The 27,583-nt window shown below is 45.6% G+C and overlaps 16 non-coding genes across 16 annotated transcripts; all 16 read left to right on the forward strand.

Moving 5' to 3' along the window:
• The first annotated feature begins 54 nt into the window (after positions 1-54).
• Positions 55-126, forward strand: TRNAG-UCC (transfer RNA glycine (anticodon UCC)). The gene has a single exon. It is a non-coding gene; the product is annotated as a tRNA-Gly (tRNA).
• Positions 127-1,636: 1,510 nt separating this feature from the next.
• TRNAG-UCC (transfer RNA glycine (anticodon UCC)) lies at positions 1,637-1,708 on the forward strand. The gene has a single exon. It is a non-coding gene; the product is annotated as a tRNA-Gly (tRNA).
• A 1,521-nt stretch (positions 1,709-3,229) lies between these two features.
• Positions 3,230-3,301, forward strand: TRNAG-UCC (transfer RNA glycine (anticodon UCC)). Its single transcript has one exon. It is a non-coding gene; the product is annotated as a tRNA-Gly (tRNA).
• Positions 3,302-6,404: 3,103 nt separating this feature from the next.
• Positions 6,405-6,476, forward strand: TRNAG-UCC (transfer RNA glycine (anticodon UCC)). Its single transcript has one exon. It is a non-coding gene; the product is annotated as a tRNA-Gly (tRNA).
• A 1,521-nt stretch (positions 6,477-7,997) lies between these two features.
• TRNAG-UCC (transfer RNA glycine (anticodon UCC)) lies at positions 7,998-8,069 on the forward strand. The gene has a single exon. It is a non-coding gene; the product is annotated as a tRNA-Gly (tRNA).
• A 3,103-nt stretch (positions 8,070-11,172) lies between these two features.
• On the forward strand, positions 11,173-11,244 carry TRNAG-UCC (transfer RNA glycine (anticodon UCC)). Its single transcript has one exon. It is a non-coding gene; the product is annotated as a tRNA-Gly (tRNA).
• A 1,521-nt stretch (positions 11,245-12,765) lies between these two features.
• Positions 12,766-12,837, forward strand: TRNAG-UCC (transfer RNA glycine (anticodon UCC)). The gene has a single exon. It is a non-coding gene; the product is annotated as a tRNA-Gly (tRNA).
• Positions 12,838-14,358: 1,521 nt separating this feature from the next.
• Positions 14,359-14,430, forward strand: TRNAG-UCC (transfer RNA glycine (anticodon UCC)). Its single transcript has one exon. It is a non-coding gene; the product is annotated as a tRNA-Gly (tRNA).
• A 1,523-nt stretch (positions 14,431-15,953) lies between these two features.
• Positions 15,954-16,025, forward strand: TRNAG-UCC (transfer RNA glycine (anticodon UCC)). The gene has a single exon. It is a non-coding gene; the product is annotated as a tRNA-Gly (tRNA).
• Positions 16,026-17,548: 1,523 nt separating this feature from the next.
• TRNAG-UCC (transfer RNA glycine (anticodon UCC)) lies at positions 17,549-17,620 on the forward strand. The gene has a single exon. It is a non-coding gene; the product is annotated as a tRNA-Gly (tRNA).
• Positions 17,621-19,130: 1,510 nt separating this feature from the next.
• On the forward strand, positions 19,131-19,202 carry TRNAG-UCC (transfer RNA glycine (anticodon UCC)). Its single transcript has one exon. It is a non-coding gene; the product is annotated as a tRNA-Gly (tRNA).
• A 1,521-nt stretch (positions 19,203-20,723) lies between these two features.
• TRNAG-UCC (transfer RNA glycine (anticodon UCC)) lies at positions 20,724-20,795 on the forward strand. Its single transcript has one exon. It is a non-coding gene; the product is annotated as a tRNA-Gly (tRNA).
• A 1,521-nt stretch (positions 20,796-22,316) lies between these two features.
• TRNAG-UCC (transfer RNA glycine (anticodon UCC)) lies at positions 22,317-22,388 on the forward strand. Its single transcript has one exon. It is a non-coding gene; the product is annotated as a tRNA-Gly (tRNA).
• A 1,521-nt stretch (positions 22,389-23,909) lies between these two features.
• On the forward strand, positions 23,910-23,981 carry TRNAG-UCC (transfer RNA glycine (anticodon UCC)). The gene has a single exon. It is a non-coding gene; the product is annotated as a tRNA-Gly (tRNA).
• Positions 23,982-25,491: 1,510 nt separating this feature from the next.
• On the forward strand, positions 25,492-25,563 carry TRNAG-UCC (transfer RNA glycine (anticodon UCC)). The gene has a single exon. It is a non-coding gene; the product is annotated as a tRNA-Gly (tRNA).
• A 1,521-nt stretch (positions 25,564-27,084) lies between these two features.
• TRNAG-UCC (transfer RNA glycine (anticodon UCC)) lies at positions 27,085-27,156 on the forward strand. The gene has a single exon. It is a non-coding gene; the product is annotated as a tRNA-Gly (tRNA).
• The last annotated feature ends 427 nt before the right edge of the window (positions 27,157-27,583 follow it).

Raw genomic sequence — 27,583 nt, forward strand, 5'->3', positions numbered from 1 at the left:
TGCCACTGCACTCGGCGTTGTAACATCTGGAACCTAGAGGACACACATCAGAGGGCGTTGGTGGTATAGTGGTGAGCATAGCTGCCTTCCAAGCAGTTGACCCGGGTTCGATTCCCGGCCAACGCAGTGTAAATATTTATATATTCTCCAAGCAGGATATATTTTAATGCAACATGTCACAAAACTGAAATATCAGAAACAGAATAATCAGCCGTTATATAAAAAAATAAACAAACACGTAGGTAGACATCTCGATCGCCTCATCTGCTACATTCATTGTCCCAATATATGCTATTTTCCATAAAGCACTCAGCACTCACATGTGCTGATAATAAATATTTTGCTGGGGGCAGGCAATGAAAGGGCTGAGCCCCGACCAGACATTATAACCCCAGCATCCCTATTTTAAAAAGCATTTATAGGCGATATCTAGCCTCTGAAAATAATAGGCAAGATCCACCGATAAATCTGGCAAAAGTCCCCAAGATTTTGTGCATACTTGTGCTCTCACCTGAATGCAGCGCCACCTTGTAACCATCGGATGTAACTGAGGCTCAGAAAAATGTTTTATCAGAGGGCAAGTTGAGAGGACTCCAAGTGCCAGATTTCCACGGAAAGAGCCTCTCACTGCAGCTGGAAGGTTGGATACATCAAATTGGCATAGTTTCCTGTCCAGCGTCCTCTCACGTCCCGAACGCTCCCAAACGCTCAAAAGCCTCGCCCTCACCGGGTAGATCTCTGGCTCCCAGGTAAAGCCAAATCCTGAGTATGCTAGTGCTAGGATCACAGAGAAAGGACAGGGACAGAGAGCTGCTGTCTTGCTAAAGGCCTGAAACGGCTAATTCCTAAGAGGGTCTGCACTTTCAGTTATGACTGAATGTGAGTGGGGAAGATGAAGATTTTCTGTACCCAGCATACCTTGCGATGTGCTTAGGCAAATGAGGAGAGAGCCCCACCAATCCCTTGCCACTCCGCTGAAAGCTCCTCCTCTGCATAAAGAGAGCACTTTCACAAGGGAGCAGAGTGGCGCAGCGGAAGCGTGCTGGGCCCATAACCCAGAGGTCGATGGATCGAAACCATCCTCTGCTAATATTGCTTGATTTTTCTTCCTAGGACTAATCTGTCATTTCCACCCTGCCAGCAAGGAAAAGCGCAGGCTTGTGCTAGCTATGTGAGAAAAGACTTCTCAACTATCTGTCTCTGCTGTAAATCAAGAGAGTGATCGTCAAAGGATCAACCCTATACTTTGAAAGTAAAGATACCCAATTAGAAGCATAAATGACAGGTGGGACCTTCACACGTTTTTCGGGGCATGCTTTGAATTTCATTCTTCCCTTTTTGTTCTGCTTTTATCAATCTTCTATGCATTTCATGGAATTTACTCCCTTTCTCTTCGCTGCTTTGCTTCCGATGCTGCCCATATGCTCATTTCCACTATTTGTACGGCTGCTTTCCATTTCTTCTCTTCTGCACAGCTTTGTCCTTGGTTTCAATCCCCAGTTCTTTACCCTCTGCAAGACAATTTCTACTGCTTTTCATGTTGGAATCCACACCAAATGCACCATTGGAACGGGTGCAAGATTGCCACTGCACTTGGCGTTGTAACATCTGGAACCTAGAGGACACACTTCAGAGGGCGTTGGTGGTATAGTGGTGAGCATAGCTGCCTTCCAAGCAGTTGACCCGGGTTCGATTCCCGGCCAACGCAGTGCAAATATTTATATATTCTCCAAGCAGGATATATTTTAATGCAACATGTCACAAAACTGAAATATCAGAAACAGAATAATCAGCCGTTATATAAAAAAATAAACAAACACATAGGTAGACATCTCGATCGCCTCATCTGCTACATTCATTGTCCCAATATATGCTATTTTCCATAAAGCACTCAGCACTCACATGTGCTGATAATAAATATTTTGCTGGGGGCAGGCAATGAAAGGGCTGAGCCCCGACCAGACATTATAACCCCAGCATCCCTATTTTAAAAAGCATTTATAGGCGATATCTAGCCTCTGAAAATAATAGGCAAGATCCACCGATAAATCTGGCAAAAGTCCCCAAGATTTTGTGCATACTTGTGCTCTCACCTGAATGCAGCGCCACCTTGTAACCATCGGATGTAACTGCGGCTCAGAAAAATGTTTTATCAGAGGGCAAGTTGAGAGGACTCCAAGTGCCAGATTTCCACGGAAAGAGCCTCTCACTGCAGCTGGAAGGTTGGATACTTCAAATTGGCATAGTTTCCTGTCCAGCGTCCTCTCACGTCCCGAACGCTCCCAAACGCTCAAAAGCCTCACACCGGGCAAGCCCTCACCGGGTAGATTTCTGGCTCCCAGGTAAAGCCAAATCCTGAGTATGCTAGTGCTAGGATCACAGAGAAAGGACAGGGACAGAGAGCTGCTGTCTTGGTAAAGGCCTGAAACGGCTAATTCCTAAGAGGGTCTGCACTTTCAGTTATGACTGAATGTGAGTGGGGAAGATGAAGATTTTCTGTACCCAGCATACCTTGCGATGTGCTTAGGCAAATGAGGAGAGAGCCCCACCAATCCCTTGCCACTCCGCTGAAAGCTCCTCCTCTGCATAAAGAGAGCACTTTCACAAGGGAGCAGAGTGGCGCAGCGTAAGCGTGCTGGGCCCATAACCCAGAGGTCGATGGATCGAAACCATCCTCTGCTAATATTGCTTGATTTTTCTTCCTAGGACTAATCTGTCATTTCCACCCTGCCAGCAAGGAAAAGCGCAGGCTTGTGCTAGCTATGTGAGAAAAGACTTCTCAACTATCTGTCTCTGCTGTAAATCAAGAGAGTGATCGTCAAAGGATCAACCCTATACTTTGAAAGTAAAGATACCCAATTAGAAGCATAAATGACAGGTGGGACCTTCACACGTTTTTCGGGGCATGCTTTGAATTTCATTCTTCCCTTTTTGTTCTGCTTTTATCAATCTCCTATGCATTTCATGGAATTTACTCCCTTTCTCTTCGCTGCTTTGCTTCCGATGCTGCCCATATGCTCATTTCCACTATTTGTACTGCTGCTTTCCATTTCTTCTCTTCTGCACAGCTTTGTCCTTGGTTTCAATCCCCAGTTCTTTACCCTCTGCAAGACTATTTCTACTGCTTTTCATGTTGGAATCCACACCAAATGCACCATTGGAACGGGTGCAAGATTGCCACTGCACTCGGCGTTGTAACATCTGGAACCTAGAGGACACACATCAGAGGGCGTTGGTGGTATAGTGGTGAGCATAGCTGCCTTCCAAGCAGTTGACCCGGGTTCGATTCCCGGCCAACGCAGTGCAAATATTTATATATTCTCCAAGCAGGATATATTTTAATGCAACATGTCACAAAACTGAAATATCAGAAACAGAATAATCAGCCGTTATATAAAAAAATAAACAAACACGTAGGTAGAAATCTCGATCGCCTCATCTGCTACATTCATTGTCCCAATATATGCTATTTTCCATAAAGCACTCAGCACTCACATGTGCTGATAATAAATATTTTGCTGGGGGCAGGCAATGAAAGGGCTGAGCCCCGACCAGACATTATAACCCCAGCATCCCTATTTTAAAAAGCATTTATAGGCGATATCTAGCCTCTGAAAATAATAGGCAAGATCCACCGATAAATCTGGCAAAAGTCCCCAAGATTTTGTGCATACTTGTGCTCTCACCTGAATGCAGCGCCACCTTGTAACCATCGGATGTAACTGCGGCTCAGAAAAATGTTTTATCAGAGGGCGAGTTGAGAGGACTCCAAGTGCCAGATTTCCACGGAAAGAGCCTCTCACTGCAGCTGGAAGGTTGGATACTTCAAATTGGCATAGTTTCCTGTCCAGCGTCCTCTCACGTCCCGAACGCTCCCAAACGCTCAAAAGCCTCACACCGGGCAAGCCCTCACCGGGTAGATCTCTGGCTCCCAGGTAAAGCCAAATCCTGAGTATGCTAGTGCTAGGATCACAGAGAAAGGACAGGGACAGAGAGCTGCTGTCTTGGTAAAGGCCTGAAACGGCTAATTCCTAAGAGGGTCTGCACTTTCAGTTATGACTGAATGTGAGTGGGGAAGATGAAGATTTTCTGTACCCAGCATACCTTGCGATGTGCTTAGGCAAATGAGGAGAGAGCCCCACCAATCCCTTGCCACTCCGCTGAAAGCTCCTCCTCTGCATAAAGAGAGCACTTTCACAAGGGAGCAGAGTGGCGCAGCGGAAGCGTGCTGGGCCCATAACCCAGAGGTCGATGGATCGAAACCATCCTCTGCTAATATTGCTTGATTTTTCTTCCTAGGACTAATCTGTCATTTCCACCCTGCCAGCAAGGAAAAGCGCAGGCTTGTGCTAGCTATGTGAGAAAAGACTTCTCAACTATCTGTCTCTGCTGTAAATCAAGAGAGTGATCGTCAAAGGATCAACCCTATACTTTGAAAGTAAAGATACCCAATTAGAAGCATAAATGACAGGTGGGACCTTCACACGTTTTTCGGGGCATGCTTTGAATTTCATTCTTCCCTTTTTGTTCTGCTTTTATCAATCTCCTATGCATTTCATGGAATTTACTCCCTTTCTCTTCGCTGCTTTGCTTCCGATGCTGCCCATATGCTCATTTCCACTATTTGTACTGCTGCTTTCCATTTCTTCTCTTCTGCACAGCTTTGTCCTTGGTTTCAATCCCCAGTTCTTTACCCTCTGCAAGACAATTTCTACTGCTTTTCATGTTGGAATCCACACCAAATGCACCATTGGAACGGGTGCAAGATTGCCACTGCACTCGGCGTTGTAACATCTGGAACCTAGAGGACACACATCAGAGGGCGTTGGTGGTATAGTGGTGAGCATAGCTGCCTTCCAAGCAGTTGACCCGGGTTCGATTCCCGGCAAACGCAGTGCAAATATTTATATATTCTCCAAGCAGGATATATTTTAATGCAACATGTCACAAAACTGAAATATCAGAAACAGAATAATCAGCCGTTATATAAAAAAATAAACAAACACGTAGGTAGACATCTCGATCGCCTCATCTGCTACATTCATTGTCCCAATATATGCTATTTTCCATAAAGCACTCAGCACTCACATGTGCTGATAATAAATATTTTGCTGGGGGCAGGCAATGAAAGGGCTGAGCCCCGACCAGACATTATAACCCCAGCATCCCTATTTTAAAAAGCATTTATAGGCGATATCTAGCCTCTGAAAATAATAGGCAAGATCCACCGATAAATCTGGCAAAAGTCCCCAAGATTTTGTGCATACTTGTGCTCTCACCTGAATGCAGCGCCACCTTGTAACCATCGGATGTAACTGAGGCTCAGAAAAATGTTTTATCAGAGGGCAAGTTGAGAGGACTCCAAGTGCCAGATTTCCACGGAAAGAGCCTCTCACTGCAGCTGGAAGGTTGGATACTTCAAATTGGCATAGTTTCCTGTCCAGCGTCCTCTCACGTCCCGAACGCTCCCAAACGCTCAAAAGCCTCGCCCTCACCGGGTAGATCTCTGGCTCCCAGGTAAAGCCAAATCCTGAGTATGCTAGTGCTAGGATCACAGAGAAAGGACAGGGACAGAGAGCTGCTGTCTTGGTAAAGGCCTGAAACGGCTAATTCCTAAGAGGGTCTGCACTTTCAGTTATGACTGAATGTGAGTGGGGAAGATGAAGATTTTCTGTACCCAGCATACCTTGCGATGTGCTTAGGCAAATGAGGAGAGAGCCCCACCAATCCCTTGCCACTCCGCTGAAAGCTCCTCCTCTGCATAAAGAGAGCACTTTCACAAGGGAGCAGAGTGGCGCAGCGGAAGCGTGCTGGGCCCATAACCCAGAGGTCGATGGATCGAAACCATCCTCTGCTAATATTGCTTGATTTTTCTTCCTAGGACTAATCTGTCATTTCCACCCTGCCAGCAAGGAAAAGCGCAGGCTTGTGCTAGCTATGTGAGAAAAGACTTCTCAACTATCTGTCTCTGATGTAAATCAAGAGAGTGATCGTCAAAGGATCAACGCTATACTTTGAAAGTAAAGATACCCAATTAGAAGCATAAATGACAGGTGGGACCTTCACACGTTTTTCGGGGCATGCTTTGAATTTCATTCTTCCCTTTTTGTTCTGCTTTTATCAATCTCCTATGCATTTCATGGAATTTACTCCCTTTCTCTTCGCTGCTTTGCTTCCGGTGCTGCCCATATGCTCATTTCCACTATTTGTACTGCTGCTTTCCATTTCTTCTCTTCTGCACAGCTTTGTCCTTGGTTTCAATCCCCAGTTCTTTACCCTCTGCAAGACTATTTCTACTGCTTTTCATGTTGGAATCCACACCAAATGCACCATTGGAACGGGTGCAAGATTGCCACTGCACTCGGCGTTGTAACATCTGGAACCTAGAAGACACACATCAGAGGGCGTTGGTGGTATAGTGGTGAGCATAGCTGCCTTCCAAGCAGTTGACCCGGGTTCGATTCCCGGCCAACGCAGTGCAAATATTTATATATTCTCCAAGCAGGATATATTTTAATGCAACATGTCACAAAACTGAAATATCAGAAACAGAATAATCAGCCGTTATATAAAAAAATAAACAAACACGTAGGTAGACATCTCGATCGCCTCATCTGCTACATTCATTGTCCCAATATATGCTATTTTCCATAAAGCACTCAGCACTCACATGTGCTGATAATAAATATTTTGATGGGGGCAGGCAATGAAAGGGCTGAGCCCCGACCAGACATTATAACCCCAGCATCCCTCTTTTAAAAAGCATTTATAGGCGATATCTAGCCTCTGAAAATAATAGGCAAGATCCACCGATAAATCTGGCAAAAGTCCCCAAGATTTTGTGCATACTTGTGCTCTCACCTGAATGCAGCGCCACCTTGTAACCATCGGATGTAACTGCGGCTCAGAAAAATGTTTTATCAGAGGGCGAGTTGAGAGGACTCCAAGTGCCAGATTTCCACGGAAAGAGCCTCTCACTGCAGCTGGAAGGTTGGATACTTCAAATTGGCATAGTTTCCTGTCCAGCGTCCTCTCACGTCCCGAACGCTCCCAAACGCTCAAAAGCCTCACACCGGGCAAGCCCTCACCGGGTAGATCTCTGGCTCCCAGGTAAAGCCAAATCCTGAGTATGCTAGTGCTAGGATCACAGAGAAAGGACAGGGACAGAGAGCTGCTGTCTTGGTAAAGGCCTGAAACGGCTAATTCCTAAGAGGGTCTGCACTTTCAGTTATGACTGAATGTGAGTGGGGAAGATGAAGATTTTCTGTACCCAGCATACCTTGCGATGTGCTTAGGCAAATGAGGAGAGAGCCCCACCAATCCCTTGCCACTCCGCTGAAAGCTCCTCCTCTGCATAAAGAGAGCACTTTCACAAGGGAGCAGAGTGGCGCAGCGGAAGCGTGCTGGGCCCATAACCCAGAGGTCGATGGATCGAAACCATCCTCTGCTAATATTGCTTGATTTTTCTTCCTAGGACTAATCTGTCATTTCCACCCTGCCAGCAAGGAAAAGCGCAGGCTTGTGCTAGCTATGTGAGAAAAGACTTCTCAACTATCTGTCTCTGCTGTAAATCAAGAGAGTGATCGTCAAAGGATCAACCCTATACTTTGAAAGTAAAGATACCCAATTAGAAGCATAAATGACAGGTGGGACCTTCACACGTTTTTCGGGGCATGCTTTGAATTTCATTCTTCCCTTTTTGTTCTGCTTTTATCAATCTCCTATGCATTTCATGGAATTTACTCCCTTTCTCTTCGCTGCTTTGCTTCCGATGCTGCCCATATGCTCATTTCCACTATTTGTACTGCTGCTTTCCATTTCTTCTCTTCTGCACAGCTTTGTCCTTGGTTTCAATCCCCAGTTCTTTACCCTCTGCAAGACTATTTCTACTGCTTTTCATGTTGGAATCCACACCAAATGCACCATTGGAACGGGTGCAAGATTGCCACTGCACTCGGCGTTGTAACATCTGGAACCTAGAAGACACACATCAGAGGGCGTTGGTGGTATAGTGGTGAGCATAGCTGCCTTCCAAGCAGTTGACCCGGGTTCGATTCCCGGCCAACGCAGTGCAAATATTTATATATTCTCCAAGCAGGATATATTTTAATGCAACATGTCACAAAACTGAAATATCAGAAACAGAATAATCAGCCGTTATATAAAAAAATAAACAAACACGTAGGTAGACATCTCGATCGCCTCATCTGCTACATTCATTGTCCCAATATATGCTATTTTCCATAAAGCACTCAGCACTCACATGTGCTGATAATAAATATTTTGATGGGGGCAGGCAATGAAAGGGCTGAGCCCCGACCAGACATTATAACCCCAGCATCCCTCTTTTAAAAAGCATTTATAGGCGATATCTAGCCTCTGAAAATAATAGGCAAGATCCACCGATAAATCTGGCAAAAGTCCCCAAGATTTTGTGCATACTTGTGCTCTCACCTGAATGCAGCGCCACCTTGTAACCATCGGATGTAACTGCGGCTCAGAAAAATGTTTTATCAGAGGGCGAGTTGAGAGGACTCCAAGTGCCAGATTTCCACGGAAAGAGCCTCTCACTGCAGCTGGAAGGTTGGATACTTCAAATTGGCATAGTTTCCTGTCCAGCGTCCTCTCACGTCCCGAACGCTCCCAAACGCTCAAAAGCCTCACACCGGGCAAGCCCTCACCGGGTAGATCTCTGGCTCCCAGGTAAAGCCAAATCCTGAGTATGCTAGTGCTAGGATCACAGAGAAAGGACAGGGACAGAGAGCTGCTGTCTTGGTAAAGGCCTGAAACGGCTAATTCCTAAGAGGGTCTGCACTTTCAGTTATGACTGAATGTGAGTGGGGAAGATGAAGATTTTCTGTACCCAGCATACCTTGCGATGTGCTTAGGCAAATGAGGAGAGAGCCCCACCAATCCCTTGCCACTCCGCTGAAAGCTCCTCCTCTGCATAAAGAGAGCACTTTCACAAGGGAGCAGAGTGGCGCAGCGGAAGCGTGCTGGGCCCATAACCCAGAGGTCGATGGATCGAAACCATCCTCTGCTAATATTGCTTGATTTTTCTTCCTAGGACTAATCTGTCATTTCCACTCTGCCAGCAAGGAAAAGCGCAGGCTTGTGCTAGCTATGTGAGAAAAGACTTCTCAACTATCTGTCTCTGCTGTAAATCAAGAGAGTGATCGTCAAAGGATCAACCCTATACTTTGAAAGTAAAGATACCCAATTAGAAGCATAAATGACAGGTGGGACCTTCACACGTTTTTCGGGGCATGCTTTGAATTTCATTCTTCCCTTTTTGTTCTGCTTTTATCAATCTCCTATGCATTTCATGGAATTTACTCCCTTTCTCTTCGCTGCTTTGCTTCCGATGCTGCCCATATGCTCATTTCCACTATTTGTACTGCTGCTTTCCATTTCTTCTCTTCTGCACAGCTTTATCCTTGGTTTCAATCCCCAGTTCTTTACCCTCTGCAAGACAATTTCTACAGCTTTTCATGTTGGTATCCACACCAAATGCACCATTGGAACGGGTGCAAGATTGCCACTGCACTCGGCGTTGTAACATCTGGAACCTAGAGGACACACATCAGAGGGCGTTGGTGGTATAGTGGTGAGCATAGCTGCCTTCCAAGTAGTTGACCCGGGTTCGATTCCCGGCAAACGCAGTGCAAATATTTATATATTCTCCAAGCAGGATATATTTTAATGCAACATGTCACAAAACTGAAATATCAGAAACAGAATAATCAGCCGTTATATAAAAAAATAAACAAACACGTAGGTAGACATCTCGATCGCCTCATCTGCTACATTCATTGTCCCAATATATGCTATTTTCCATAAAGCACTCAGAAATCACATGTGCTGATAATAAATATTTTGCTGGGGGCAGGCAATGAAAGGGCTGAGCCCCGACCAGACATTATAACCCCAGCATCCCTATTTTAAAAAGCATTTATAGGCGATATCTAGCCTCTGAAAATAATAGGCAAGATCCACCGATAAATCTGGCAAAAGTCCCCAAGATTTTGTGCATACTTGTGCTCTCACCTGAATGCAGCGCCACCTTGTAACCATCGGATGTAACTGAGGCTCAGAAAAATGTTTTATCAGAGGGCAAGTTGAGAGGACTCCAAGTGCCAGATTTCCACGGAAAGAGCCTCTCACTGCAGCTGGAAGGTTGGATACTTCAAATTGGCATAGTTTCCTGTCCAGCGTCCTCTCACGTCCCGAACGCTCCCAAACGCTCAAAAGCCTCGCCCTCACCGGGTAGATCTCTGGCTCCCAGGTAAAGCCAAATCCTGAGTATGCTAGTGCTAGGATCACAGAGAAAGGACAGGGACAGAGAGCTGCTGTCTTGGTAAAGGCCTGAAACGGCTAATTCCTAAGAGGGTCTGCACTTTCAGTTATGACTGAATGTGAGTGGGGAAGATGAAGATTTTCTGTACCCAGCATACCTTGCGATGTGCTTAGGCAAATGAGGAGAGAGCCCCACCAATCCCTTGCCACTCCGCTGAAAGCTCCTCCTCTGCATAAAGAGAGCACTTTCACAAGGGAGCAGAGTGGCGCAGCGGAAGCGTGCTGGGCCCATAACCCAGAGGTCGATGGATCGAAACCATCCTCTGCTAATATTGCTTGATTTTTCTTCCTAGGACTAATCTGTCATTTCCACCCTGCCAGCAAGGAAAAGCGCAGGCTTGTGCTAGCTATGTGAGAAAAGACTTCTCAACTATCTGTCTCTGCTGTAAATCAAGAGAGTGATCGTCAAAGGATCAACCCTATACTTTGAAAGTAAAGATACCCAATTAGAAGCATAAATGACAGGTGGGACCTTCACACGTTTTTCGGGGCATGCTTTGAATTTCATTCTTCCCTTTTTGTTCTGCTTTTATCAATCTTCTATGCATTTCATGGAATTTACTCCCTTTCTCTTCGCTGCTTTGCTTCCGATGCTGCCCATATGCTCATTTCCACTATTTGTACTGCTGCTTTCCATTTCTTCTCTTCTGCACAGCTTTGTCCTTGGTTTCAATCCCCAGTTCTTTACCCTCTGCAAGACAATTTCTACTGCTTTTCATGTTGGAATCCACACCAAATGCACCATTGGAACGGGTGCAAGATTGCCACTGCACTTGGCGTTGTAACATCTGGAACCTAGAGGACACACTTCAGAGGGCGTTGGTGGTATAGTGGTGAGCATAGCTGCCTTCCAAGCAGTTGACCCGGGTTCGATTCCCGGCCAACGCAGTGCAAATATTTATATATTCTCCAAGCAGGATATATTTTAATGCAACATGTCACAAAACTGAAATATCAGAAACAGAATAATCAGCCGTTATATAAAAAAATAAACAAACACGTAGGTAGACATCTCGATCGCCTCATCTGCTACATTCATTGTCCCAATATATGCTATTTTCCATAAAGCACTCAGCACTCACATGTGCTGATAATAAATATTTTGCTGGGGGCAGGCAATGAAAGGGCTGAGCCCCGACCAGACATTATAACCCCAGCATCCCTATTTTAAAAAGCATTTATAGGCGATATCTAGCCTCTGAAAATAATAGGCAAGATCCACCGATAAATCTGGCAAAAGTCCCCAAGATTTTGTGCATACTTGTGCTCTCACCTGAATGCAGCGCCACCTTGTAACCATCGGATGTAACTGCGGCTCAGAAAAATGTTTTATCAGAGGGCAAGTTGAGAGGACTCCAAGTGCCAGATTTCCACGGAAAGAGCCTCTCACTGCAGCTGGAAGGTTGGATACTTCAAATTGGCATAGTTTCCTGTCCAGCGTCCTCTCACGTCCCGAACGCTCCCAAACGCTCAAAAGCCTCACACCGGGCAAGCCCTCACCGGGTAGATTTCTGGCTCCCAGGTAAAGCCAAATCCTGAGTATGCTAGTGCTAGGATCACAGAGAAAGGACAGGGACAGAGAGCTGCTGTCTTGGTAAAGGCCTGAAACGGCTAATTCCTAAGAGGGTCTGCACTTTCAGTTATGACTGAATGTGAGTGGGGAAGATGAAGATTTTCTGTACCCAGCATACCTTGCGATGTGCTTAGGCAAATGAGGAGAGAGCCCCACCAATCCCTTGCCACTCCGCTGAAAGCTCCTCCTCTGCATAAAGAGAGCACTTTCACAAGGGAGCAGAGTGGCGCAGCGGAAGCGTGCTGGGCCCATAACCCAGAGGTCGATGGATCGAAACCATCCTCTGCTAATATTGCTTGATTTTTCTTCCTAGGACTAATCTGTCATTTCCACCCTGCCAGCAAGGAAAAGCGCAGGCTTGTGCTAGCTATGTGAGAAAAGACTTCTCAACTATCTGTCTCTGCTGTAAATCAAGAGAGTGATCGTCAAAGGATCAACCCTATACTTTGAAAGTAAAGATACCCAATTAGAAGCATAAATGACAGGTGGGACCTTCACACGTTTTTCGGGGCATGCTTTGAATTTCATTCTTCCCTTTTTGTTCTGCTTTTATCAATCTTCTATGCATTTCATGGAATTTACTCCCTTTCTCTTCGCTGCTTTGCTTCCGATGCTGCCCATATGCTCATTTCCACTATTTGTACTGCTGCTTTCCATTTCTTCTCTTCTGCACAGCTTTGTCCTTGGTTTCAATCCCCAGTTCTTTACCCTCTGCAAGACAATTTCTACTGCTTTTCATGTTGGAATCCACACCAAATGCACCATTGGAACGGGTGCAAGATTGCCACTGCACTTGGCGTTGTAACATCTGGAACCTAGAGGACACACTTCAGAGGGCGTTGGTGGTATAGTGGTGAGCATAGCTGCCTTCCAAGCAGTTGACCCGGGTTCGATTCCCGGCCAACGCAGTGCAAATATTTATATATTCTCCAAGCAGGATATATTTTAATGCAACATGTCACAAAACTGAAATATCAGAAACAGAATAATCAGCCGTTATATAAAAAAATAAACAAACACGTAGGTAGACATCTCGATCGCCTCATCTGCTACATTCATTGTCCCAATATATGCTATTTTCCATAAAGCACTCAGCACTCACATGTGCTGATAATAAATATTTTGCTGGGGGCAGGCAATGAAAGGGCTGAGCCCCGACCAGACATTATAACCCCAGCATCCCTATTTTAAAAAGCATTTATAGGCGATATCTAGCCTCTGAAAATAATAGGCAAGATCCACCGATAAATCTGGCAAAAGTCCCCAAGATTTTGTGCATACTTGTGCTCTCACCTGAATGCAGCGCCACCTTGTAACCATCGGATGTAACTGCGGCTCAGAAAAATGTTTTATCAGAGGGCAAGTTGAGAGGACTCCAAGTGCCAGATTTCCACGGAAAGAGCCTCTCACTGCAGCTGGAAGGTTGGATACTTCAAATTGGCATAGTTTCCTGTCCAGCGTCCTCTCACGTCCCGAACGCTCCCAAACGCTCAAAAGCCTCACACCGGGCAAGCCCTCACCGGGTAGATTTCTGGCTCCCAGGTAAAGCCAAATCCTGAGTATGCTAGTGCTAGGATCACAGAGAAAGGACAGGGACAGAGAGCTGCTGTCTTGGTAAAGGCCTGAAACGGCTAATTCCTAAGAGGGTCTGCACTTTCAGTTATGACTGAATGTGAGTGGGGAAGATGAAGATTTTCTGTACCCAGCATACCTTGCGATGTGCTTAGGCAAATGAGGAGAGAGCCCCACCAATCCCTTGCCACTCCGCTGAAAGCTCCTCCTCTGCATAAAGAGAGCACTTTCACAAGGGAGCAGAGTGGCGCAGCGTAAGCGTGCTGGGCCCATATCCCAGAGGTCGATGGATCGAAACCATCCTCTGCTAATATTGCTTGATTTTTCTTCCTAGGACTAATCTGTCATTTCCACCCTGCCAGCAAGGAAAAGCGCAGGCTTGTGCTAGCTATGTGAGAAAAGACTTCTCAACTATCTGTCTCTGCTGTAAATCAAGAGAGTGATCGTCAAAGGATCAACCCTATACTTTGAAAGTAAAGATACCCAATTAGAAGCATAAATGACAGGTGGGACCTTCACACGTTTTTCGGGGCATGCTTTGAATTTCATTCTTCCCTTTTTGTTCTGCTTTTATCAATCTCCTATGCATTTCATGGAATTTACTCCCTTTCTCTTCGCTGCTTTGCTTCCGATGCTGCCCATATGCTCATTTCCACTATTTGTACTGCTGCTTTCCATTTCTTCTCTTCTGCACAGCTTTGTCCTTGGTTTCAATCCCCAGTTCTTTACCCTCTGCAAGACTATTTCTACTGCTTTTCATGTTGGAATCCACACCAAATGCACCATTGGAACGGGTGCAAGATTGCCACTGCACTCGGCGTTGTAACATCTGGAACCTAGAGGACACACATCAGAGGGCGTTGGTGGTATAGTGGTGAGCATAGCTGCCTTCCAAGCAGTTGACCCGGGTTCGATTCCCGGCCAACGCAGTGCAAATATTTATATATTCTCCAAGCAGGATATATTTTAATGCAACATGTCACAAAACTGAAATATCAGAAACAGAATAATCAGCCGTTATATAAAAAAATAAACAAACACGTAGGTAGAAATCTCGATCGCCTCATCTGCTACATTCATTGTCCCAATATATGCTATTTTCCATAAAGCACTCAGCACTCCCATATGTGCTGATAATAAATATTTTGCTGGGGGCAGGCAATGAAAGGGCTGAGCCCCGACCAGACATTATAACCCCAGCATCCCTATTTTAAAAAGCATTTATAGGCGATATCTAGCCTCTGAAAATAATAGGCAAGATCCACCGATAAATCTGGCAAAAGTCCCCAAGATTTTGTGCATACTTGTGCTCTCACCTGAATGCAGCGCCACCTTGTAACCATCGGATGTAACTGCGGCTCAGAAAAGTGTTTTATCAGAGGGCGAGTTGAGAGGACTCCAAGTGCCAGATTTCCACGGAAAGAGCCTCTCACTGCAGCTGGAAGGTTGGATACTTCAAATTGGCATAGTTTCCTGTCCAGCGTCCTCTCACGTCCCGAACGCTCCCAAACGCTCAAAAGCCTCACACCGGGCAAGCCCTCACCGGGTAGATTTCTGGCTCCCAGGTAAAGCCAAATCCTGAGTATGCTAGTGCTAGGATCACAGAGAAAGGACAGGGACAGAGAGCTGCTGTCTTGGTAAAGGCCTGAAACGGCTAATTCCTAAGAGGGTCTGCACTTTCAGTTATGACTGAATGTGAGTGGGGAAGATGAAGATTTTCTGTACCCAGCATACCTTGCGATGTGCTTAGGCAAATGAGGAGAGAGCCCCACCAATCCCTTGCCACTCCGCTGAAAGCTCCTCCTCTGCATAAAGAGAGCACTTTCACAAGGGAGCAGAGTGGCGCAGCGTAAGCGTGCTGGGCCCATATCCCAGAGGTCGATGGATCGAAACCATCCTCTGCTAATATTGCTTGATTTTTCTTCCTAGGACTAATCTGTCATTTCCACCCTGCCAGCAAGGAAAAGCGCAGGCTTGTGCTAGCTATGTGAGAAAAGACTTCTCAACTATCTGTCTCTGCTGTAAATCAAGAGAGTGATCGTCAAAGGATCAACCCTATACTTTGAAAGTAAAGATACCCAATTAGAAGCATAAATGACAGGTGGGACCTTCACACGTTTTTCGGGGCATGCTTTGAATTTCATTCTTCCCTTTTTGTTCTGCTTTTATCAATCTCCTATGCATTTCATGGAATTTACTCCCTTTCTCTTCGCTGCTTTGCTTCCGATGCTGCCCATATGCTCATTTCCACTATTTGTACTGCTGCTTTCCATTTCTTCTCTTCTGCACAGCTTTGTCCTTGGTTTCAATCCCCAGTTCTTTACCCTCTGCAAGACTATTTCTACTGCTTTTCATGTTGGAATCCACACCAAATGCACCATTGGAACGGGTGCAAGATTGCCACTGCACTCGGCGTTGTAACATCTGGAACCTAGAGGACACACATCAGAGGGCGTTGGTGGTATAGTGGTGAGCATAGCTGCCTTCCAAGCAGTTGACCCGGGTTCGATTCCCGGCCAACGCAGTGCAAATATTTATATATTCTCCAAGCAGGATATATTTTAATGCAACATGTCACAAAACTGAAATATCAGAAACAGAATAATCAGCCGTTATATAAAAAAATAAACAAACACGTAGGTAGAAATCTCGATCGCCTCATCTGCTACATTCATTGTCCCAATATATGCTATTTTCCATAAAGCACTCAGCACTCCCATATGTGCTGATAATAAATATTTTGCTGGGGGCAGGCAATGAAAGGGCTGAGCCCCGACCAGACATTATAACCCCAGCATCCCTATTTTAAAAAGCATTTATAGGCGATATCTAGCCTCTGAAAATAATAGGCAAGATCCACCGATAAATCTGGCAAAAGTCCCCAAGATTTTGTGCATACTTGTGCTCTCACCTGAATGCAGCGCCACCTTGTAACCATCGGATGTAACTGCGGCTCAGAAAAGTGTTTTATCAGAGGGCGAGTTGAGAGGACTCCAAGTGCCAGATTTCCACGGAAAGAGCCTCTCACTGCAGCTGGAAGGTTGGATACTTCAAATTGGCATAGTTTCCTGTCCAGCGTCCTCTCACGTCCCGAACGCTCCCAAACGCTCAAAAGCCTGACACCGGGCAAGCCCTCACCGGGTAGATCTCTGGCTCCCAGGTAAAGCCAAATCCTGAGTATGCTAGTGCTAGGATCACAGAGAAATGACAGGGACAGAGAGCTGCTGTCTTGGTAAAGGCCTGAAACGGCTAATTCCTAAGAGGGTCTGCACTTTCAGTTATGACTGAATGTGAGTGGGGAAGATGAAGATTTTCTGTACCCAGCATACCTTGCGATGTGCTTAGGCAAATGAGGAGAGAGCCCCACCAATCCCTTGCCACTCCGCTGAAAGCTCCTCCTCTGCATAAAGAGAGCACTTTCACAAGGGAGCAGAGTGGCGCAGCGGAAGCGTGCTGGGCCCATAACCCAGAGGTCGATGGATCGAAACCATCCTCTGCTAATATTGCTTGATTTTTCTTCCTAGGACTAATCTGTCATTTCCACCCTGCCAGCAAGGAAAAGCGCAGGCTTGTGCTAGCTATGTGAGAAAAGACTTCTCAACTATCTGTCTCTGCAGTAAATCAAGAGAGTGATCGTCAAAGGATCAACCCTATACTTTGAAAGTAAAGATACCCAATTAGAAGCATAAATGACAGGTTGGACCTTCACACGTTTTTCGGGGCATGCTTTGAATTTCATTCTTCCCTTTTTGTTCTGCTTTTATCAATCTCCTATGCATTTCATGGAATTTACTCCCTTTCTCTTCGCTGCTTTGCTTCCGATGCTGCCCATATGCTCATTTCCACTATTTGTACTGCTGCTTTCCATTTCTTCTCTTCTGCACAGCTTTGTCCTTGGTTTCAATCCCCAGTTCTTTACCCTCTGCAAGACAATTTCTACTGCTTTTCATGTTGGAATCCACACCAAATGCACCATTGGAACGGGTGCAAGATTGCCACTGCACTCGGCGTTGTAACATCTGGAACCTAGAGGACACACATCAGAGGGCGTTGGTGGTATAGTGGTGAGCATAGCTGCCTTCCAAGCAGTTGACCCGGGTTCGATTCCCGGCCAACGCAGTGCAAATATTTATATATTCTCCAAGCAGGATATATTTTAATGCAACATGTCACAAAACTGAAATATCAGAAACAGAATAATCAGCCGTTATATAAAAAAATAAACAAACACGTAGGTAGACATCTCGATCGCCTCATCTGCTACATTCATTGTCCCAATATATGCTATTTTCCATAAAGCACTCAGAAATCACATGTGCTGATAATAAATATTTTGCTGGGGGCAGGCAATGAAAGGGCTGAGCCCCGACCAGACATTATAACCCCAGCATCCCTATTTTAAAAAGCATTTATAGGCGATATCTAGCCTCTGAAAATAATAGGCAAGATCCACCGATAAATCTGGCAAAAGTCCCCAAGATTTTGTGCATACTTGTGCTCTCACCTGAATGCAGCGCCACCTTGTAACCATCGGATGTAACTGAGGCTCAGAAAAATGTTTTATCAGAGGGCAAGTTGAGAGGACTCCAAGTGCCAGATTTCCACGGAAAGAGCCTCTCACTGCAGCTGGAAGGTTGGATACTTCAAATTGGCATAGTTTCCTGTCCAGCGTCCTCTCACGTCCCGAACGCTCCCAAACGCTCAAAAGCCTCGCCCTCACCGGGTAGATCTCTGGCTCCCAGGTAAAGCCAAATCCTGAGTATGCTAGTGCTAGGATCACAGAGAAAGGACAGGGACAGAGAGCTGCTGTCTTGGTAAAGGCCTGAAACGGCTAATTCCTAAGAGGGTCTGCACTTTCAGTTATGACTGAATGTGAGTGGGGAAGATGAAGATTTTCTGTACCCAGCATACCTTGCGATGTGCTTAGGCAAATGAGGAGAGAGCCCCACCAATCCCTTGCCACTCCGCTGAAAGCTCCTCCTCTGCATAAAGAGAGCACTTTCACAAGGGAGCAGAGTGGCGCAGCGGAAGCGTGCTGGGCCCATAACCCAGAGGTCGATGGATCGAAACCATCCTCTGCTAATATTGCTTGATTTTTCTTCCTAGGACTAATCTGTCATTTCCACCCTGCCAGCAAGGAAAAGCGCAGGCTTGTGCTAGCTATGTGAGAAAAGACTTCTCAACTATCTGTCTCTGCTGTAAATCAAGAGAGTGATCGTCAAAGGATCAACCCTATACTTTGAAAGTAAAGATACCCAATTAGAAGCATAAATGACAGGTGGGACCTTCACACGTTTTTCGGGGCATGCTTTGAATTTCATTCTTCCCTTTTTGTTCTGCTTTTATCAATCTTCTATGCATTTCATGGAATTTACTCCCTTTCTCTTCGCTGCTTTGCTTCCGATGCTGCCCATATGCTCATTTCCACTATTTGTACTGCTGCTTTCCATTTCTTCTCTTCTGCACAGCTTTGTCCTTGGTTTCAATCCCCAGTTCTTTACCCTCTGCAAGACAATTTCTACTGCTTTTCATGTTGGAATCCACACCAAATGCACCATTGGAACGGGTGCAAGATTGCCACTGCACTTGGCGTTGTAACATCTGGAACCTAGAGGACACACTTCAGAGGGCGTTGGTGGTATAGTGGTGAGCATAGCTGCCTTCCAAGCAGTTGACCCGGGTTCGATTCCCGGCCAACGCAGTGCAAATATTTATATATTCTCCAAGCAGGATATATTTTAATGCAACATGTCACAAAACTGAAATATCAGAAACAGAATAATCGGCCGTTATATAAAAAAATAAACAAACACGTAGGTAGACATCTCGATCGCCTCATCTGCTACATTCATTGTCCCAATATATGCTATTTTCCATAAAGCACTCAGCACTCACATGTGCTGATAATAAATATTTTGCTGGGGGCAGGCAATGAAAGGGCTGAGCCCCGACCAGACATTATAACCCCAGCATCCCTATTTTAAAAAGCATTTATAGGCGATATCTAGCCTCTGAAAATAATAGGCAAGATCCACCGATAAATCTGGCAAAAGTCCCCAAGATTTTGTGCATACTTGTGCTCTCACCTGAATGCAGCGCCACCTTGTAACCATCGGATGTAACTGCGGCTCAGAAAAATGTTTTATCAGAGGGCAAGTTGAGAGGACTCCAAGTGCCAGATTTCCACGGAAAGAGCCTCTCACTGCAGCTGGAAGGTTGGATACTTCAAATTGGCATAGTTTCCTGTCCAGCGTCCTCTCACGTCCCGAACGCTCCCAAACGCTCAAAAGCCTCACACCGGGCAAGCCCTCACCGGGTAGATTTCTGGCTCCCAGGTAAAGCCAAATCCTGAGTATGCTAGTGCTAGGATCACAGAGAAAGGACAGGGACAGAGAGCTGCTGTCTTGGTAAAGGCCTGAAACGGCTAATTCCTAAGAGGGTCTGCACTTTCAGTTATGACTGAATGTGAGTGGGGAAGATGAAGATTTTCTGTACCCAGCATACCTTGCGATGTGCTTAGGCAAATGAGGAGAGAGCCCCACCAATCCCTTGCCACTCCGCTGAAAGCTCCTCCTCTGCATAAAGAGAGCACTTTCACAAGGGAGCAGAGTGGCGCAGCGTAAGCGTGCTGGGCCCATAACCCAGAGGTCGATGGATCGAAACCATCCTCTGCTAATATTGCTTGATTTTTCTTCCTAGGACTAATCTGTCATTTCCACCCTGCCAGCAAGGAAAAGCGCAGGCTTGTGCTAGCTATGTGAGAAAAGACTTCTCAACTATCTGTCTCTGCTGTAAATCAAGAGAGTGATCGTCAAAGGATCAACCCTATACTTTGAAAGTAAAGATACCCAATTAGAAGCATAAATGACAGGTGGGACCTTCACACGTTTTTCGGGGCATGCTTTGAATTTCATTCTTCCCTTTTTGTTCTGCTTTTATCAATCTCCTATGCATTTCATGGAATTTACTCCCTTTCTCTTCGCTGCTTTGCTTCCGATGCTGCCCATATGCTCATTTCCACTATTTGTACTGCTGCTTTCCATTTCTTCTCTTCTGCACAGCTTTGTCCTTGGTTTCAATCCCCAGTTCTTTACCCTCTGCAAGACTATTTCTACTGCTTTTCATGTTGGAATCCACACCAAATGCACCATTGGAACGGGTGCAAGATTGCCACTGCACTCGGCGTTGTAACATCTGGAACCTAGAGGACACACATCAGAGGGCGTTGGTGGTATAGTGGTGAGCATAGCTGCCTTCCAAGCAGTTGACCCGGGTTCGATTCCCGGCCAACGCAGTGCAAATATTTATATATTCTCCAAGCAGGATATATTTTAATGCAACATGTCACAAAACTGAAATATCAGAAACAGAATAATCAGCCGTTATATAAAAAAATAAACAAACACGTAGGTAGAAATCTCGATCGCCTCATCTGCTACATTCATTGTCCCAATATATGCTATTTTCCATAAAGCACTCAGCACTCACATGTGCTGATAATAAATATTTTGCTGGGGGCAGGCAATGAAAGGGCTGAGCCCCGACCAGACATTATAACCCCAGCATCCCTATTTTAAAAAGCATTTATAGGCGATATCTAGCCTCTGAAAATAATAGGCAAGATCCACCGATAAATCTGGCAAAAGTCCCCAAGATTTTGTGCATACTTGTGCTCTCACCTGAATGCAGCGCCACCTTGTAACCATCGGATGTAACTGCGGCTCAGAAAAATGTTTTATCAGAGGGCGAGTTGAGAGGACTCCAAGTGCCAGATTTCCACGGAAAGAGCCTCTCACTGCAGCTGGAAGGTTGGATACTTCAAATTGGCATAGTTTCCTGTCCAGCGTCCTCTCACGTCCCGAACGCTCCCAAACGCTCAAAAGCCTGACACCGGGCAAGCCCTCACCGGGTAGATCTCTGGCTCCCAGGTAAAGCCAAATCCTGAGTATGCTAGTGCTAGGATCACAGAGAAAGGACAGGGACAGAGAGCTGCTGTCTTGGTAAAGGCCTGAAACGGCTAATTCCTAAGAGGGTCTGCACTTTCAGTTATGACTGAATGTGAGTGGGGAAGATGAAGATTTTCTGTACCCAGCATACCTTGCGATGTGCTTAGGCAAATGAGGAGAGAGCCCCACCAATCCCTTGCCACTCCGCTGAAAGCTCCTCCTCTGCATAAAGAGAGCACTTTCACAAGGGAGCAGAGTGGCGCAGCGTAAGCGTGCTGGGCCCATAACCCAGAGGTCGATGGATCGAAACCATCCTCTGCTAATATTGCTTGATTTTTCTTCCTAGGACTAATCTGTCATTTCCACCCTGCCAGCAAGGAAAAGCGCAGGCTTGTGCTAGCTATGTGAGAAAAGACTTCTCAACTATCTGTCTCTGCTGTAAATCAAGAGAGTGATCGTCAAAGGATCAACCCTATACTTTGAAAGTAAAGATACCCAATTAGAAGCATAAATGACAGGTGGGACCTTCACACGTTTTTCGGGGCATGCTTTGAATTTCATTCTTCCCTTTTTGTTCTGCTTTTATCAATCTCCTATGCATTTCATGGAATTTACTCCCTTTCTCTTCGCTGCTTTGCTTCCGATGCTGCCCATATGCTCATTTCCACTATTTGTACTGCTGCTTTCCATTTCTTCTCTTCTGCACAGCTTTGTCCTTGGTTTCAATCCCCAGTTCTTTACCCTCTGCAAGACTATTTCTACTGCTTTTCATGTTGGAATCCACACCAAATGCACCATTGGAACGGGTGCAAGATTGCCACTGCACTCGGCGTTGTAACATCTGGAACCTAGAGGACACACATCAGAGGGCGTTGGTGGTATAGTGGTGAGCATAGCTGCCTTCCAAGCAGTTGACCCGGGTTCGATTCCCGGCCAACGCAGTGCAAATATTTATATATTCTCCAAGCAGGATATATTTTAATGCAACATGTCACAAAACTGAAATATCAGAAACAGAATAATCAGCCGTTATATAAAAAAATAAACAAACACGTAGGTAGAAATCTCGATCGCCTCATCTGCTACATTCATTGTCCCAATATATGCTATTTTCCATAAAGCACTCAGCACTCACATGTGCTGATAATAAATATTTTGCTGGGGGCAGGCAATGAAAGGGCTGAGCCCCGACCAGACATTATAACCCCAGCATCCCTATTTTAAAAAGCATTTATAGGCGATATCTAGCCTCTGAAAATAATAGGCAAGATCCACCGATAAATCTGGCAAAAGTCCCCAAGATTTTGTGCATACTTGTGCTCTCACCTGAATGCAGCGCCACCTTGTAACCATCGGATGTAACTGCGGCTCAGAAAAATGTTTTATCAGAGGGCGAGTTGAGAGGACTCCAAGTGCCAGATTTCCACGGAAAGAGCCTCTCACTGCAGCTGGAAGGTTGGATACTTCAAATTGGCATAGTTTCCTGTCCAGCGTCCTCTCACGTCCCGAACGCTCCCAAACGCTCAAAAGCCTGACACCGGGCAAGCCCTCACCGGGTAGATCTCTGGCTCCCAGGTAAAGCCAAATCCTGAGTATGCTAGTGCTAGGATCACAGAGAAAGGACAGGGACAGAGAGCTGCTGTCTTGGTAAAGGCCTGAAACGGCTAATTCCTAAGAGGGTCTGCACTTTCAGTTATGACTGAATGTGAGTGGGGAAGATGAAGATTTTCTGTACCCAGCATACCTTGCGATGTGCTTAGGCAAATGAGGAGAGAGCCCCACCAATCCCTTGCCACTCCGCTGAAAGCTCCTCCTCTGCATAAAGAGAGCACTTTCACAAGGGAGCAGAGTGGCGCAGCGTAAGCGTGCTGGGCCCATAACCCAGAGGTCGATGGATCGAAACCATCCTCTGCTAATATTGCTTGATTTTTCTTCCTAGGACTAATCTGTCATTTCCACCCTGCCAGCAAGGAAAAGCGCAGGCTTGTGCTAGCTATGTGAGAAAAGACTTCTCAACTATCTGTCTCTGCTGTAAATCAAGAGAGTGATCGTCAAAGGATCAACCCTATACTTTGAAAGTAAAGATACCCAATTAGAAGCATAAATGACAGGTTGGACCTTCACACGTTTTTCGGGGCATGCTTTGAATTTCATTCTTCCCTTTTTGTTCTGCTTTTATCAATCTCCTATGCATTTCATGGAATTTACTCCCTTTCTCTTCGCTGCTTTGCTTCCGATGCTGCCCATATGCTCATTTCCACTATTTGTACTGCTGCTTTCCATTTCTTCTCTTCTGCACAGCTTTGTCCTTGGTTTCAATCCCCAGTTCTTTACCCTCTGCAAGACAATTTCTACTGCTTTTCATGTTGGAATCCACACCAAATGCACCATTGGAACGGGTGCAAGATTGCCACTGCACTCGGCGTTGTAACATCTGGAACCTAGAGGACACACATCAGAGGGCGTTGGTGGTATAGTGGTGAGCATAGCTGCCTTCCAAGCAGTTGACCCGGGTTCGATTCCCGGCCAACGCAGTGCAAATATTTATATATTCTCCAAGCAGGATATATTTTAATGCAACATGTCACAAAACTGAAATATCAGAAACAGAATAATCAGCCGTTATATAAAAAAATAAACAAACACGTAGGTAGACATCTCGATCGCCTCATCTGCTACATTCATTGTCCCAATATATGCTATTTTCCATAAAGCACTCAGCACTCACATGTGCTGATAATAAATATTTTGCTGGGGGCAGGCAATGAAAGGGCTGAGCCCCGACCAGACATTATAACCCCAGCATCCCTATTTTAAAAAGCATTTATAGGCGATATCTAGCCTCTGAAAATAATAGGCAAGATCCACCGATAAATCTGGCAAAAGTCCCCAAGATTTTGTGCATACTTGTGCTCTCACCTGAATGCAGCGCCACCTTGTAACCATCGGATGTAACTGAGGCTCAGAAAAATGTTTTATCAGAGGGCAAGTTGAGAGGACTCCAAGTGCCAGATTTCCACGGAAAGAGCCTCTCACTGCAGCTGGAAGGTTGGATACTTCAAATTGGCATAGTTTCCTGTCCAGCGTCCTCTCACGTCCCGAACGCTCCCAAACGCTCAAAAGCCTCGCCCTCACCGGGTAGATCTCTGGCTCCCAGGTAAAGCCAAATCCTGAGTATGCTAGTGCTAGGATCACAGAGAAAGGACAGGGACAGAGAGCTGCTGTCTTGGTAAAGGCCTGAAACGGCTAATTCCTAAGAGGGTCTGCACTTTCAGTTATGACTGAATGTGAGTGGGGAAGATGAAGATTTTCTGTACCCAGCATACCTTGCGATGTGCTTAGGCAAATGAGGAGAGAGCCCCACCAATCCCTTGCCACTCCGCTGAAAGCTCCTCCTCTGCATAAAGAGAGCACTTTCACAAGGGAGCAGAGTGGCGCAGCGGAAGCGTGCTGGGCCCATAACCCAGAGGTCGATGGATCGAAACCATCCTCTGCTAATATTGCTTGATTTTTCTTCCTAGGACTAATCTGTCATTTCCACCCTGCCAGCAAGGAAAAGCACAGGCTTGTGCTAGCTATGTGAGAAAAGACTTCTCAACTATCTGTCTCTGCTGTAAATCAAGAGAGTGATCGTCAAAGGATCAACCCTATACTTTGAAAGTAAAGATACCCAATTAGAAGCATAAATGACAGGTGGGACCTTCACACGTTTTTCGGGGCATGCTTTGAATTTCATTCTTCCCTTTTTGTTCTGCTTTTATCAATCTCCTATGCATTTCATGGAATTTACTCCCTTTCTCTTCGCTGCTTTGCTTCCGATGCTGCCCATATGCTCATTTCCACTATTTGTACTGCTGCTTTCCATTTCTTCTCTTCTGCACAGCTTTGTCCTTGGTTTCAATCCCCAGTTCTTTACCCTCTGCAAGACAATTTCTACTGCTTTTCATGTTGGAATCCACACCAAATGCACCATTGGAACGGGTGCAAGATTGCCACTGCACTTGGCGTTGTAACATCTGGAACCTAGAGGACACACTTCAGAGGGCGTTGGTGGTATAGTGGTGAGCATAGCTGCCTTCCAAGCAGTTGACCCGGGTTCGATTCCCGGCCAACGCAGTGCAAATATTTATATATTCTCCAAGCAGGATATATTTTAATGCAACATGTCACAAAACTGAAATATCAGAAACAGAATAATCAGCCGTTATATAAAAAAATAAACAAACACGTAGGTAGACATCTCGATCGCCTCATCTGCTACATTCATTGTCCCAATATATGCTATTTTCCATAAAGCACTCAGCACTCACATGTGCTGATAATAAATATTTTGCTGGGGGCAGGCAATGAAAGGGCTGAGCCCCGACCAGACATTATAACCCCAGCATCCCTATTTTAAAAAGCATTTATAGGCGATATCTAGCCTCTGAAAATAATAGGCAAGATCCACCGATAAATCTGGCAAAAGTCCCCAAGATTTTGTGCATACTTGTGCTCTCACCTGAATGCAGCGCCACCTTGTAACCATCGGATGTAACTGCGGCTCAGAAAAATGTTTTATCAGAGGGCAAGTTGAGAGGACTCCAAGTGCCAGATTTCCACGGAAAGAGCCTCTCACTGCAGCTGGAAGGTTGGATACTTCAAATTGGCATAGTTTCCTGTCCAGCGTCCTCTCACGTCCCGAACGCTCCCAAACGCTCAAAAGCCTCACACCGGGCAAGCCCTCACCGGGTAGATCTCTGGCTCCCAGGTAAAGCCAAATCCTGAGTATGCTAGTGCTAGGATCACAGAGAAAGGACAGGGACAGAGAACTGCTGTCTTGGTAAAGGCCTGAAACGGCTAATTCCTAAGAGGGTCTGCACTTTCAGTTATGACTGAATGTGAGTGGGGAAGATGAAGATTTTCTGTACCCAGCATACCTTGCGATGTGCTTAGGCAAATGAGGAGAGAGCCCCACCAATCCCTTGCCACTCCGCTGAAAGCTCCTCCTCTGCATAAAGAGAGCACTTTCACAAGGGAGCAGAGTGGCGCAGCGTAAGCGTGCTGGGCCCATAACCCAGAGGTCGATGGATCGAAACCATCCTCTGCTAATATTGCTTGATTTTTCTTCCTAGGACTAATCTGTCATTTCCACCCTGCCAGCAAGGAAAAGCGCAGGCTTGTGCTAGCTATGTGAGAAAAGACTTCTCAACTATCTGTCTCTGCTGTAAATCAAGAGAGTGATCGTCAAAGGATCAACCCTATACTTTGAAAGTAAAGATACCCAATTAGAAGCATAAATGACAGGTGGGACCTTCACACGTTTTTCGGGGCATGCTTTGAATTTAATTCTTCCCTTTTTGTTCTGCTTTTATCAATCTCCTATGCATTTCATGGAATTTACTCCCTTTCTCTTCGCTGCTTTGCTTCCGATGCTGCCCATATGCTCATTTCCACTATTTGTACTGCTGCTTTCCATTTCTTCTCTTCTGCACAGCTTTGTCCTTGGTTTCAATCCCCAGTTCTTTACCCTCTGCAAGACAATTTCTACTGCTTTTCATGTTGGAATCCACACCAAATGCACCATTGGAACGGGTGCAAGATTGCCACTGCACTCGGCGTTGTAACATCTGGAACCTAGAGGACACACATCAGAGGGCGTTGGTGGTATAGTGGTGAGCATAGCTGCCTTCCAAGCAGTTGACCCGGGTTCGATTCCCGGCCAACGCAGTACAAATATTTATATATTCTCCAAGCAGGATATATTTTAATGCAACATGTCACAAAACTGAAATATCAGAAACAGAATAATCAGCCGTTATATAAAAAAATAAACAAACACGTAGGTAGACATCTCGATCGCCTCATCTGCTACATTCATTGTCCCAATATATGCTATTTTCCATAAAGCACTCAGCACTCACATGTGCTGATAATAAATATTTTGCTGGGGGCAGGCAATGAAAGGGCTGAGCCCCGACCAGACATTATAACCCCAGCATCCCTATTTTAAAAAGCATTTATAGGCGATATCTAGCCTCTGAAAATAATAGGCAAGATCCACCGATAAATCTGGCAAAAGTCCCCAAGATTTTGTGCATACTTGTGCTCTCACCTGAATGCAGCGCCACCTTGTAACCATCGGATGTAACTGCGG

Source organism: Triturus cristatus, chromosome 11 (genome assembly GCF_964204655.1).
Source record: "Triturus cristatus chromosome 11, aTriCri1.1, whole genome shotgun sequence".
In the NCBI taxonomy this organism is placed as follows: Eukaryota; Metazoa; Chordata; class Amphibia; order Caudata; family Salamandridae; genus Triturus; species Triturus cristatus.